We start from the raw sequence: 15,578 nt of genomic DNA, 5'->3' as shown, positions 1-15,578 counted from the left end.
TCCTGCTACATCCATGACAAGTGGTCTTACAAATCCCTGTTTGAAGTTCCAAATGACAAGGAACTCCCTATATCACAATGATGACAACAACAGTTTTTTTTTTCTTTAACAGTTGAGTTAAAATGTGCTCAGCCTGCTGGAATTTTGATTGGGACTGGGCTGAATCTGTGGCAATTTGACACCTTAACAATACCGAGTCTTCCTTTCCATGCACATGGTTTATCTCTCCATTTAGATCTTTGGTTTCTCTCATCACTGTTTTATATATTTCAATATACAAATTTTGTTCATATTTTATTAGCTGTATCCCTAAGTATTTTAAATTTCTTGGTGCTACTGTAAGTGGTACTTTTTTTTTTTTTAGTTTCTAATTGTTCACTGCTAGTATCTAGAGATGAAATTGATTTATGCATATTGACCTTTTATCCTGTGGTCATGTTAAACTCATTCATTAGTTCTAGCAGCTTTTTATAGACAATTCTGGGATTATTTATGTAGACAACTATGTTGCCTGTGAATAGAGAGAGTTTTATTTCTTCCTTTCCAATCTTCTTTCTTTTTTCATTTTTTTAATCTATTGTACTGGCTAGAGGGGGCAGGTCCTGGGAAGAAGTCCTGACTAGCTTTATAATTTGGGTAAATGAAGAGTAAGAGTATAGAGAGCAGGTAGAACCCCAGGTAAGCAGTAGAAACCAGAGATGGTAAGAATGTAACACAGTGATGCAAGATCAAGAAAACGTAAGTGTACAACTAGATGAAGTAAGGGAAATCTATTAGCAGTGAATTTAACTCTCTTTTCAAACATTGGTTAGTCATCTGTATTTATTCTTTTGTGAATTATCTATACACATACTCTGTTATTTTTTCAATTAGAGTGTTCACAATTTTCTTATCTATATATAAGAGCTTTTCACATAATGCCAGTTATTAATTTATGGCCTCTCAGCTCCAAATCCACTCTTCTTTGTAATGATGGATGTGGACCTTTGTCAGCTGATGCAATGTTAGACTTTGTGAACAGAGGGCACTGGAGGGACATTGTAAGGCATGGCAGAAGAAAAGGCTTATCTTTCAGGTTGGGGTGTGCTGTTCTTCTCGTCCCTACAGTGTGGCAGCTAGAAGGTATGTGGGAGACCCATTGGTGATCACCCTCCTGCAAGTTTCTCTGCTCAGTCTCTAGTAAGTTTCTCCAGTTTACTCTAGCAGGTAGCTTTCTGTGCACGAGCTCTGACCGCTAGCATTCCATTAAACAGCATCCAATATATCAGCTCTGACTCAAGGCACCCCGCTGAGGAACTTCCTGCTCATCATCAGTCTGGCCCATGGCATCCCAGCAGGAGGCTTTCCAACACCAGCTCAGGCCTGTGGCATCCAACAGGCAATCTCCTGTGGACCAGTCTGGCCCATGGGCTGTGTTCTCTGGCAGTGACTACACTCTCTCCAAGGTCTGAATTGCAACCTTGAGTAAGGGTGCCCTCTTCCAAGTTTGTTCCTTTTTTTGGATTCTCTCCCTCGGCTCTTGAGGTAGTAGCTAATTCTTATATTTACTCTTTCTTTATTCTTTAGAATCCTACTTTATCCTATTTAGTAGTTAAAACAATTTTTATTAGTTAATAATTCTTTATGTTAAATTCTCCTTGTTCAAATTCCTGGTGCAATTTCTGGCTCCTGACTGGACCCTGACTAATATAGTAAGATATTAATCCTTTCTCTTACATGCCAATATTTCTTCTCAGCTGTTTCTTTTGTCTTTTTAAATTTAGGATGCTTATTGTACCAAAGTTTTAAATCTGTATGTGGTAAAATTTATTAGTCCTCTCTTTTTTTGGCATCTGTATTTTATTATTCTTACTCCAAAGGGTTTTCCTTGCTTCCATACTATAAAAATATTCACTTACTTTTTCTTCTAGTATGTCTATGAAACAATCTTGACTTCACTGAGTTAAGCATACAGCTTTATATTTTTCTAAACAGCAACTCCAGTAGTCCCAATCAAAGTAACCCATTTGAAATAGTTTTAATATCTAAATCCTATATACTCTTAGGGGTTTATTTTGTATATTAAGTGGTTTCATTGACCTCTTTATTCCTGGGCCAGAACCACAAACTTAATGATTGTTACTATATAGTATTTTAAAATATTTGGCAGAACAAGTACTTTCCTAATTTATTCCTTTATTTCCTCAAAAAATTCCTAACATGTTCATTAAGATGTTTTTTCCCAGATGAATTTAGACTCATCTTTGTTTATGTTTCTCTGTTCCTTCTCAAAGAAAACAAACAAACAAAAGCAACCTGGAGTTTTCATTTGAACTGCAATAAATTTTAGATGCTGGAAAAATAAACATATTTGCAATCCTGAGTGGTCCTATTTAAGACTAGGTATTTAAGTTTATTTGGATATTATTAATGATTTATTGTAAAGACATTGTAATGACTGAAGTCAAAAGACCTACAGTTGAGTGCTGGTTCTACCACTAGACATTGTGCTGACCATCGGCTTCAAAACATCCATGGGTTTTAGTTTGTTCCTACACTAAATAAGGGACTCAAGCAGACTATTCCTAAGTACACTAAGATCTCAAACCAACTGTGATTTTATGATTTTAGTTTATACCTCTGTTGTATAGTAATTAGTAGCTAACATTCATGAGTGCTATCCACTTATTATCATTATCAATCCATGGCCAATACTGTTTCATCTATACCCCAAACCATCCCATGGCCTTCTCAGATTACTGTGAAAGCAAACTCCAGGTTTTATATTATTTCACATATGAATATTTAATTAAGTACCTCTACAAAACAAAAACTCCTATTTCTAAGCAAAATCATCATCAGGTTGGTATCTATAATAATTTCTTACTATCATCAATTATCCAGTTAGTATTCACATTTTACTAACTGGCCTATTTTTTTAAAAGGTGATTTATTTTATTTTAATTGTGCAAACAAGGTACATTCATTGGCATTGTTTCTTATGTTTCTTTTAATCTACAGGTTCCTCCTTTATCTCTTATCTTTGTTTGCAATGTGTTTGTCGAAGAAGTCATTCGTCCTGCAGAATTTCCTACAGTCTGTCTTTTGCTGACTGCATTGCCATGGGGTTATTAACATATTCATCCTATATACAGGCAATTAAATGTAGAAGCTTGATTGGAGTCAGGCTCTTTTTTTCCCCCCAAGACTACTTCATAGGCAGTGCCTTGTCCTTCCATCATTAGGGTTCATAATGTGTGACTGTGTCTCTTGTGATGTTAACAGTCTTTGATAATCATTGCCTACACAAAAGGAGTTGCAAAATAGTAATATTCTTATTCTATCATTCCTTCTATAAAGAGAAAAATCCCCTCATCAATTATTTGGTTACCCTTAAGTATATTTCTCACAGAAAGAACAGAATAATGCTCGATTCTCTCCCTTTGCTTACCAATTCCCAAAACAATTATCTGGTTCTCTAATATCATCTCCCAAATGTGATCAATGAAGGCTTTTTAAAAGTATCATTATGAGTTCACAGATTAAAATATATTTAGTTTGTTTCAATCCACTGAAGTTATCCTTCTTTTCATTTTCAAAGTATCCCATCTTTGACCAATGGAAGCGTGAGTCCACTGGAAGTTCCTGAGTCGTTTTTGACATGATCCAAGTGGTCTTTAGTATATTCCGGTCACTGTTTTTAGGTCCTATTTGTGGACAAAGCCAGGAAATCTGTACTATTTAAATATAAAATTATGATTTCATTCTGGTATCTCCAGTTAAGTTTGAGACTATAGGTTTTAATGGGATCCTATTCATTTTACATCTCTATTTCCTTTTTCTCATGCCAAAAAGCTCTGTTCTCAATGATGCCACCTTAATTATTTATATGCTTTATCTTACACTCAGTAGTCTCAGAATAACAATACCAACGTTTCCACCAAGAGATAAAAGTTGAAGATTTCTTTTTGTCCTTGAGAATATTCTACTAGGTATATACAGTTTAATTATTATTTTAAATTTATTTGGAACAGTAACTTTCACTTGGAATTTTAACTTTCTGTGTGGCTATACTACCAACTAGTTACACATATAGAGTCATTTGTTTCATTTTACTTCCCCTTTTCAGCAATTTAAAATCTGCAAAAAACGGTATATTCCAACAAGTCTTGCTTCTAACCCTGTTTTCTCTACCCTTTTCCCTCCCCTCTCCTATAGGTAACCATTAATTTTTTTTGAATGATGTACCTTTCATTTTAAAAATTATAAGCAAACAAACACAGTTTGTACCCACCCCTCTTCTTCAGATTAGTTATGTACTAAACAATTTTTTCTACCTTCAAAGCCTTCAATCTTAACCACTATGGTACCATATTTCTGAGGAATTGACATACGCCTTAAGTCTAAGGGACTGAGGCGCCCCCTAAAGCAGAGTATGTAATTCTGGAAAACAGCAAAATTCTCTTCAAAAGAAAATCCAATTAATATAATTTTAGTATGCATTTTCAGTAAACAGACTTTCAAAGACTATTAGAAAAAAATCATCACAAACAATGTTCAATTCATCATTTACTTTTCCCTTTCATGAATTATAAAATAATGCCTTTAAAATGTTCTCCGGATTTTAACTTCTCTGTAGATAGTATTCACACCAATTAAACACAATGTAAGAGCAGATGTTTGTGGTTGGGAAGTTAAATTGATAACCAGAGAGCAAATGAGTCAATTACCATAAGAAAATAAGCATCGTAATGGAAGATTATGCATTTTGTTACCAAAGAGATAATTAAGCTTCAAATTCTCTTTGACAGCTCCCTATCCCTTCTAATGCCATCATCATTACAAGAACAATTTTAGTTGCTAAATGCACAAGTAGAACTTAATACTAAAACATATTACACTTGCAAAATTCCCTACTGGAAACATCACTTAATTCCATAACTGTTATATAATGATGGAAATTGCCACTCAATTCAAACAGAAAACAATATAGGGCCAACACCAAAGTTTCAAGGTTACTTTATTATGCTGTTATTTAGAAGATTATAACCAGTTTCGTTTACATTAGTTCTGAAATGTTGGAGTTTCTACTGTTTGATTTTAAAGGTTTAGGCATTGAAATTCTTAAAAAGCACTTTAAGCAGAGAAATAAAGCAACTTTGTTCATTTTATGTTAAACTGCACACTGCACACTTGCTGTTCTTAAGCTTCTTTTCAATAATTCACAAAATTACATGTAAGTCCTTAAAAAAAATCCCAACAAATAAAACCCAAGCATTTTTAAGTCTGAAATCCCCTCAGGGATGTTGTCTGACAGTCTAATCACAAGTCTGCTGTAAGTACTGGCTCAACTAACAAAAATACATTAGAACCCTCCAATACTTCTTGAGAAAGCTTCTTGTTCCAATGAAGATGAATGTTGTCCTTAATCTCCAGGTAACAGGTGAAATCAATTATGTAGCAACATTATGACGGAGTTGCCACACGACCTCGAAATTACATTTCTATCCTATCCCTGTACCTCCACGTCCAGTTGCACTGCATTTCCTTACCCCTACCTCTCAACTTAGCTAACAGGTACTCATCCTTCAGATCTCTAAAAACAATCCCTTAAAGAAGCTTTTCCTGATCCATAGCCCCCCCCCCTTTTCCTCCCCAGTCCTAGGCCATCACTGCCCTATTTACCATTGAAACCCCAGTGGCCTAAACCATAATAGGTGTTCAATGCATATTTGTTAAAATCAATGGTTACTTGAATTCTAAAAATTCCATTAATCGGCACTATCAGAAAATTAGATGTTGAGAATAAGAATTTTTTCAAGGGGTTTCCCTGGTAGCGCAGTGGTTGACAATCTGCCTGCTAATGCAGGGGACACGGGTTCGAGCCCTGTTCTGGGAAGATCCCACATGCCGTGGAGCAACTGGGCCCATGAGCCACAACTACTGAGCCTGCGCGTCTGGAGCCTGTGCTCCACAACAAGAGAGGCCGTGATAGTGAGAGGCCCAGGCACCGCGATGAAGAGTGGCCCCCGCTTGCCACAACTAGAGAAAGCCCTCGCAAAGAAACGAAGACCTAACAAAGCCAAAAATAAAAAGAAAGAAAGAAAGAAAGAAAGAAATTTTTTCAAGGACTCTCAAGCTTCTCAAGGATTTAATGTTTTATACCACTGCTTCTCCAACAGGAATTCATAAATCTAATCTTTGCTGTGAATTTTCTGCATAAGTTTTAAAACGTGCTTTTAAATGTTTATAATATAAAATCTTAATAATCATATAACTTCAGCACTCACATTTATCTTTTTAAGTTGGCTTTTGTGACTGTAGAATTTAATCCTAGTGCAATGTTTCTCAAACTTGGGGTCTTAGGGTTCTTAAAGCTCTTAAATTTGACAACAGCTCTACACATGGTTTTTTGCTGAAGAATTCACAAAAATCTTTATTAAATATAGGTTCCCCTTCCCTGACAAGCCTGAACATACTTATTCTTTGTATGATATCCCACTATTATCATGATGAACATTAATTGTGTGCCACATTTACACAGAGAAGGTATGAAGGCCTCATGGTTGATTATTTTCACTTAGTATTATACATACATTAGATATGCTCCCTAGATAGCTAAACTCAATTTGTAAGCCCTCTGCTTTTCAGCATTGTAGGAGCATACAAATGAGTTAAAGAGATTCATAGACTATTTGCAGAGATATGCAAAGATACTTAGAAAAATGTTGGTTGTTGGGTTTCACCACACATGCTTGAGAATTCCAGAAGATAAGGCCATATAATCATCATCTTAACAAGTTTTCCCAGATTATTCTATCATGCTAAGGTGTGAGAACCATGCATTAGGGGGTCATTAAAGGAGACTACTGTATACATCATCACCTTTTTATATACACAGAGAACTCCCCAATTCTTGTGCCTTCCAGGACCACAGAATTCACTTGTTTGCTCAATTATTAAACAAATATGTAATAAGCAACTACTAAGCTACAAAGACGTTTTACTGGATGCTGTGAGGGAGAGAGATAATAAAGACATGTATTTAATAAACTGTAAAGTAAGATAGAAAGGTATGATATTTTAAGAGAAGATGACAGTGTTACATAGATGTGAATTCAAAAGGAAGAGATATAATTAGCTATTGATGCATAGAGGGATCTACAGAAAACTGGTTTAGTGGTTATCTCACAGGAGGGTAACTGGGAAACTGGCAAATAAGGAGAGTGACTTGTTACCATATACTATTTCCCTCAACTTTAAAAACTGTGGTAAAATAAACATAAGATAAAATTTAGTATCTTAACAATTTTTAAGTGCACAACTCAGTGGTATTAAGTACATTCATATTTTGGGGCAACCATCACCACAATCCATCTTCAGAACTCTTTTCATCTTGTAAAACTGAAACTCTATACCTATTAAACAGTAACACCCCACTCACCGGCCTCCCTCTAATCCCTGGCAACTGCCATTCTACCTCCTGTCTCTATGATTTGACTACTGTAAGTACCTCATATAAGTGGACTCATATGGTATTTGTCTTTTTGTGACAGGCTTATTTCACTTAGCATAATGTCCTCAAGGTTCATCTATGTCATAGCATGGGTCAGAATTTCCTTCCTTTATAAGGCTAACTATCTTCCACTGTATGTACATACCATGTTTTGCTTGTTCATTCCTCTGTCAATGAACACTTGGATTTTTTCTAATGTTTTAGCTATTGTGGATAATGCTGCTGTGAACATGAGTGTACGATTACCTCCTAGAGATACTGCTTTCAATTCTTTTGAGTATACCAGAGGTAGAACTGCTGGATCATATGGTAATTCTATTTTTAATTTATTGAGGAAGTACCATACTGTTTTCCAAAGTGGCTACACATTCCCACCAACAGTGCACAGGCATTTCAATTTCTCCATATCCTCACCAACACTTGTTATTTTCTGGTTCTTTGTTAGCAGCCATCCTAATGGGTGTGAGGTGGTATTTCATCGTACCATTATGCTTTTGTACCATTTGACCTTTTGCATGTTCATGGATTGTCTATTTAGAAATTTTTACTGACTACTGGATGATTTAGATTTGGCTGCTCCTGGCTACTCCTTAGTATTCTTTCACTTGTTTTTTTCTGTTAGCTTTTGCTTTCTTTTCTCCATCTTCCTTTTTATCATTTTGAATAAGTATTTAGTACAAAAGGTATAAAGAATACAGGAAACATAAAATCCTCCCCTTTATCAAGCCCAATACCACTACCCTCCTCAGAGATAAACACTACTAATATTTTTGGTGTGTGTCTTGCAAATTTTTTCTATGTATTTCAAACACACTACACACATACACACATTTTAAAGATACAGAATGGATCAGCCAATAAATACTCTTCTGCAACTTGTGTTTCTCTCTTAGTAATCTTACATATCAGTATATATGGCCACCTCTATTTTGATAGCAGCATAGTGATCCAGAGTCTGACTATATCACAGTTTATTGAATCACTCTCCTGCTAATGGACATTTAAGGTTGATTTTAATTTTTCTATTACAGGTAATGCTGTAATATGCATCTTTGCATATAGTTCTTTGTACACATGTGTAAGAGTTTCAGAAGAATAGAATTTTAGAGGGAATAGCTAGTCAAGGTGATTTCATATTTAAAAATTTTGTAAATATTACCAAAGGCTATACAAGTTTTATGTTCCCATCAAAGAATCAGTATCAATAACCATTCTACTGGAGGTCCTAGCTAGTGCAATTAAGAAAAATAAAAATACAAATACAGGGGTGGAGTTGGAGAAATCTCCTGTTCCCTCACACAAGCACACCATGGCAATGACTGTCTACTAGAATACTCAAGAAATCTTTCATGGAAAAATTCCAGTGTGCATTGTCATACTATTTGTAGTCAAGGGGAAACTTCAATGATTTAATCAATTGGCTAATAATTAAACTATGGTACACCAGCTGAAGGATATGTTATAGTCTTCCCATTCAAAGTGTAGGAATAACAGCACTGGCATCATCTGGGAGCTTGTTAGAAACACAGTCTCTATCCCCCACCCTAAACCCTCTGATTCAGTATCAGCATTTTTACGAGATCTCTAGTTGACTCACTGCATGTTAAAAGTTTAATAAATGAGCACTGCTTTGAGCATTTAAATACTGATGTAGTCTACATGTACAAACATGGAACAATCTAAAGATTAAAAAGTCAAAAAGCAACTTGCAACACAGATGGGATGATCCTAATTTGTTAACAAAAATATATTTCTAGATGTACACATAGGTAAATGCTTTTTAAAGACATCTAGAAGTATATACACTAAAATGATGACAGTGGTTACTTCTGAGGAAAGGGGTAGGGATGAGGAAGGGGCAATGAAGGAGATTTACTTTGCTAACATGGTTTGATTATTTAATAATAGTATTGTATTACTTATAAAGTTTAAAAAGGAAAAATAAAAGCCAAAACAATGAACTGAAAAGCTATTAGAACTGAATATAAATTTTTTAACTAGCAGTATAAATGATTAACATACTTTTCTCTGTCATTCATATTCTCATACAATACATATGTACAAATTTTAAAATATAATTCACAATAACAAAAAAAACAATTAAATAGATATGCACCTAACTAGGAAAGTATAAAACCTTTAAGACTAAAACTATAAAACTTTACTAAAGGACATAAAAGAAAGTATAAAAGAATGGAGCCACAAATATAGACCCAGGCATGTAAGAAATTCTCATGACAGAAGTGACACATTAAATCAGGGGGAAAAGATGCCTAACTCAGTAAATAATCCTAGAAATGATGAAGCTATTTGGAAAAGAATAATGCTGGGTTCATGCCTTACTCCTTATACCAAAATAAAGCTCATATCTATCAAAGAGTTAATGGTTAAAAACAGACCCATAAAAGCACTAGAAGAAAACATGAGATTTTAGAAAATAATCTTGGAAGGAGGCCTAAATATGACACAAACCAAGAAGCCGTAAAAGATAAACATACTGTGCTAAATAAAAAGTTTAAATTGTGCATGATTAAAAACTAACATTAAGTAAAAAGACAGGGGGGAAAGGGTACACAGAGGTCTAACTTCTTTAAAATATAAAAGTTCTAATAAAGAAAAAACCTCACAATCCAGTTAAAAAATGAGAAAAAGATATGAATGTACAGTGCGTAATAAATACACTTCGAAATATGTGAAAGGATACTAAACATCACTCGTGTAAAAATATGCAAATAAAAATGTCAAGATACTATTTTTTACCTCTTAGGTTGACAAGAGTAGGAGAAATGGACATTCTCATATATCTTGGTATTAATACAAACTGATACAATCTTTCTTGGGTAATCAGTATCTATAAAGTATAGATATATGGGCTTCCCTGGTGGCGCAGTGGTTGAGAGTCCGCCTGCCGATGCAGGGGACATGGGTTCGTGCCCCGGTCCGGGAAGATCCCACATGCCGCGGAGCGGCTGGGCCCGTGAGCCATGGTGGCTGAGCCTGCGCATCCAGAGCTTGTGCTCCGCAACGGGAGAGGACACAACAGTGAGAGGCCCGCATACCGCAAAAAAAAAAAAAAAAAAAAAGTATAGATATATGAAGTATAGTAAAGCAAAATCTAAGTTGCACATACTCTTTATAATCCAGCATTTCACTTTGAGAGATTCATCTAACAGAAAGACTCACACATTTACATAAACATGAGGGTATTCCCTGCTCGCTGTTTGAAGTAGCAAAAGACTGGAACCACTAAAGAATAAGCTATTTTAACCACAATCCATTAAGACATCACTGTTTTTTCCATTTTTACTCCTCTTCATGTTGGGTAACAGTGGAGTGGCTGAAGGCGTCTTTGAACTCAAGGCAAGCCATGAGGAAACTGAACTACATATACCTTTAGTTGGTTTAGTGGGATGATGTATTTATGTGATTTGTCGAAGCATCCATGTATACTTAAGCTGTCTCAGTATAGAATGGATTCTGAAATACTCCTTCTGCCCACTGTACCAACATGACCCGACACAGAGACACAAAGGTGCAGAGTCATATTCATGTCACCACAGCCTAAACACTGGAGCAAAAAGACCAAATTAACTTTCTATTCTCATAGAAAATGACCTTAAAAATCATTGTCATATGAGGAGACAATCAAATAAAATGCAGCCAAAACAAATATTACATAAGTGTCAAAAGTCAAAAAGAAATGTGATTTTTCTGGAATTTTGTGTTGTATGTAGTGATTATTAGTTTTTTAAAAAACTTAATTTGTTGTGGTTAATTTTCTCATTGTAAATAACTACTCTATTCATTTCCTTACACAAGGCTTCCAAAATAATTTTCACTCCAGGCCCCAGAAAAGCTGCATCTGCTCCTGATGACAATAATCTCTGACCGCTTGTTATACCTAATGTCATTTCTGCACAGATTTTTGCTTGACTAGGAACAGAATATCTCTAGAGGGATATAAAAGAAATTAATGGTAGTGGTTGCTTCTGTGGAGGGGGGGGATAGGACATAGGGTTATATTTCATTATATATATATTTTTTATCCTCTGCATATATTACCTATTAAAAATCTTTAGCTAAAAATAATGAAAGTGGAGAGACATACATACACCTGGCTGGGCAGATTTTATTTTGTAAAAAGGTCAATTATAATTCTTTTGAAGTTAATCTATAAATTCAATGAAATGCCATTTTATATCCCAAGAAAAATTTTAAGAAAACTTGACAAGCTGATTTCACAGTCTATTTAAAAAATGTGAGACTCTATATGTATAAAACAGAAACAGACTCACAGACATAAAAAACAAACTTAACAAAGGGGAAGGGGGGGAGGGATAAATTAGCAGTTTGAGATTAACAGATACAAACTACTATATGTAAAATAGATAAACAACAAGGATTTACTGGATAACACAGGGAACTATATTCAATATTTTCTAATAACCTATAATGGAAAATAATCTGAAAAAAATATATATAACCAAATCACTTTGCTGTATACCTGAAACTAACACATCATAAATCAACTATATTTCAGTCAAAAATTTTGCAAGAACATTTTCATAAAGAACAATGAGGGACTCTTAACAAAATATCAAAACTAACTCAAATGGTACAGTCTTGATGTAGGAACAGACAAACTGATCGACAAAATAGAGTCTAGCAATAAGACCCATATAATTTTGGAAACTGGGATTATATAGAGGTGATATTTCAAATAACTGTACGGCAAGAATAGTGTTGGGGTAACAATCCATTTGGGAAAATACAGAGTTTGATCTCCACTTATTACCATATATTTTAAAAACTCCAGATGGACCAAAGATCAAAAAGTAAAAATAAACTATAAAAGTATTAGAAGAAAATGGGAAAGAATATTTTTAATTAGGGGGAGGGGGAATTGTGCAGCCTAAACAAGATCCAATTCCAAAAGGAAAAATCCCAACATAATTGACTACATAGAAATGAAAATTTTCTGTATGATAAAATACACCTTAAAATTAAATGTAAATTATAAGAATGTTCATAGCAGCTTTATTTTAAGTAGCCCAAATCTGGAAACAACCCAAATGTCCATCAAAGGTGAATGAACAACTGTGATATATTTATACAACAGAATACTACTCAGCAAAAAAAAAGGAACTAGTGATACGTGCAATAGTGTGGCTGAATCTCAAGTATGTTGAATGAAACAAGATTAAAAAAGAGCACATACTTGTGTAATTCCATGTATATAAGACTTCAGAAAATGCAAACTCATCTACAGTGACTGAATGCAGATTTGTGGCTACTTGGAGATAGGAGTGTGAAGGGCAGGTGAGAGGGATTACCAAGAAGCATTAGACAACCTTTGGGAATGATGAATATGTTAATTATCTTGACTGTGGTGATATTTTCATGTGTGTAAACATATAAAATTTATCAAACTGTACACTTTAAATATATTAAGTGCACTGTATTGTATCAACTAATTACCTCAATAAAGCTGTTAAAAAACATGTGAAATATCTGAATAAGTTATTTGCAATTCATCTGTCAAAGAATATTTAGAATACATAAACAATTCTACAAGTCAATAGAAGACAACTCAAAAATTGTCCAGTAAGAACAAAGAAAATAAAAGTCAACAAAAATCTGAAAAGATGTCCATCCCCCCTGTGAATTAAAAAGCAAAATAAGATCTGTTTTTTCCCATCCCATTTGCACAGACTAAAAAACTTGATAACACCAACACAGGGGAAATTATGGGGAAACCAGTATTTCCACACTACTGGTAAGTAAATAAAGTGATACCACCTATTGGAAGGGCAACCTAGCAAGATATATCAATATTTAAAACATTAATACCTTTGACTTTAGCAACAGTAGTCCTAGAAATTATCATATAAAGATAAACAAGTGTACAAATGTATACGTATAAGGATGTTCATAAAAGTGTTATTTATAGTAGTAAAACACTAGAAACCACCTACATTATTTATTAGGGGTCTGGATAAAGAAATGAAAACACTGGAATACTATATAGCAGGGGTCAGCAAATTAAGGGCCATTTTCACAAATAAAGTTTTTTTGGAATACAGTCATGCTCATTTGTTTCGGTACAGTCTACAGCTGCTTTTCTGCTGCAATGACAGAATTGAGTAGTTGTGACAGAGGCCATAAGGCCCACAAGACTAAAAATCTGGTCCTTAAAAAAAGTCTGCTGACTCTGCTATAATTCCACTATATATAATATAGATTTGTATGTCCTGACACCGAGATGTGACCATGATACCCAACAGAAAAGACACAGAAAAAAACCAGAATGAATGGTATTACTTCATTTTTTAAGAAACCATGAATTTGTTCATGAAATAGTTTGAAATATATAAACTAAAAGGTTAACAGCAATGCTATTTGTGGGTGATGAGATTATAGGTGACTTTAATTTTTCTTCTTTCCAGATTTCTTTTGCTTTTGTAGAGGGAATATAAAATATCAATTATTCTTATAATCTAAAAAAGCAATACAATTATTTTTGTAGCATCAATTTACAGTCTGGAGAAATAATTTTGTAATCTTATTATGAAAACCTTGAACGAATGTAGTTACCTGAATAATAATTCAATCAAAACCAGTAAATGATCGTTAAGCTTCTTCTGAACTAATTCCTCACTTCCAAAGATGAAAAGCTTGTTCTTAAACATGTTCTTTATTTATCAAACTGTTACTGACATATTTATTTTTCACTCCTTACCACTCATGAAAATTCTCCAAATTGGCCTAGCAGAGAAAGATCTCTGTATACTATTTCCAAATGCAAATTAAAGTATATATGCTTGAAAATTCCGCAGAGCAGCTGAAAATGAGCATTTTAACTCTTAGGAGAAGTTCAATAAATCTCTGAATTTGCTGCTCAATACAAGCTCCAGCAGTTCAATACAAAGCAGAGTATTTATTTTTCAAACTGTTCACCCACTGGTAAGTCAAGGGCAGTCCAATAGTCATAGTCAATTTGGGTGCAGGCATTGAAGAAGTACATTGTCCATACAAGGTAAAAACAATAACTTCAATATTTAAAACATGAATACTTTCGACTTTAACAATAGTAGTCCTAGAAATTAACATAAAAGGTAACTAAGGAAGTTATACACTAGCACATACTGATGTTTTTCCATCAGTAATGTGCCAGCAATTCTCAACAATGTCAGTGATTAGATACTCCTCCCAATCAGAGTGGACTACTCCCACCCCTTTGTCAGCTGACTTATCATGTTTCATGTTTCATGAAACTTATCAATGTTTCATGAAATCAATTTTTTAAAATATGTAACAGGAAAAGGCAGGATGGAGTGGATTAAGAAATAGTGCACCTCACATAGTATGGGCAAATATTGCTCTGTAAAACTTATTTCAGAGACAGACATATATATGTATATTAGATTGTAGCATAAAATTATTTCTTTCTATTTATAGTAGTTAAAAATGTTTTAAAACCACTGGGAGAGAATAAAGACCCTAATGAACTGGTAAACACTGATTAAAGTGTTCAGATTAAAGAGGACTAGACCAGGAATCAGAAGTTGTGGGCTTTGCCTTCAAATGTGTTTTGTGATTTTAGGGAAATTACTTTTCCTTAAAAGGATATAAGAAATATGTATGTAAAAACACCTTGTTTGTTAGTACAAAAGATATTTAAAGAATATTCCAGGTAGATCCATGTAACATAAATGTGATAAAGTATACAGACTATACTTTGTAAATAAAAGTTGCTTGATATTTCTACTATAATAAAATTTCTTGGCAAATCAAAATGGCTCATAATTCCACTGCTGTCACTGTTCCATTTTTTTTTAAATGCATGAGCCAACTATTTTCAGCATGCCAAGGAAAAAATTTAAGAGGAAAATATAATTTGGGGACTTTAGAAGCTTTATCAATCAGTAAATTAGTAACAATACCTCTAAAGGGTTTTAGAAGAGAAAAGGGAACTAAAATCTGTTGAGTATCAGCTATGAGTCAGGTATTGTAACGTACTTTATTAAATCTCTTTAAAGTCTCAAAATGTAAAGCATATATACGTAAAGTATAATTCTGTTAC

General features: G+C 34.1%; 1 protein-coding gene across 5 annotated transcripts in view; it reads right to left on the bottom strand.

Moving 5' to 3' along the window:
* Positions 1 to 15,578, bottom strand: part of NEO1 (neogenin 1) — a 246,175-nt gene that overhangs the window by 114,519 nt on the left and 116,078 nt on the right. The gene's annotated exons all lie outside the window — the stretch shown is intronic.

This window comes from Mesoplodon bidens (genome assembly GCF_964165515.1).
Source record: "Mesoplodon bidens genome assembly, chromosome: 3".
Taxonomy (NCBI): domain Eukaryota; kingdom Metazoa; phylum Chordata; class Mammalia; order Artiodactyla; family Ziphiidae; genus Mesoplodon; species Mesoplodon bidens.
Note: the sequence above shows the minus strand (reverse complement) of the source record. Positions and strands in the feature narration are given on the sequence as shown.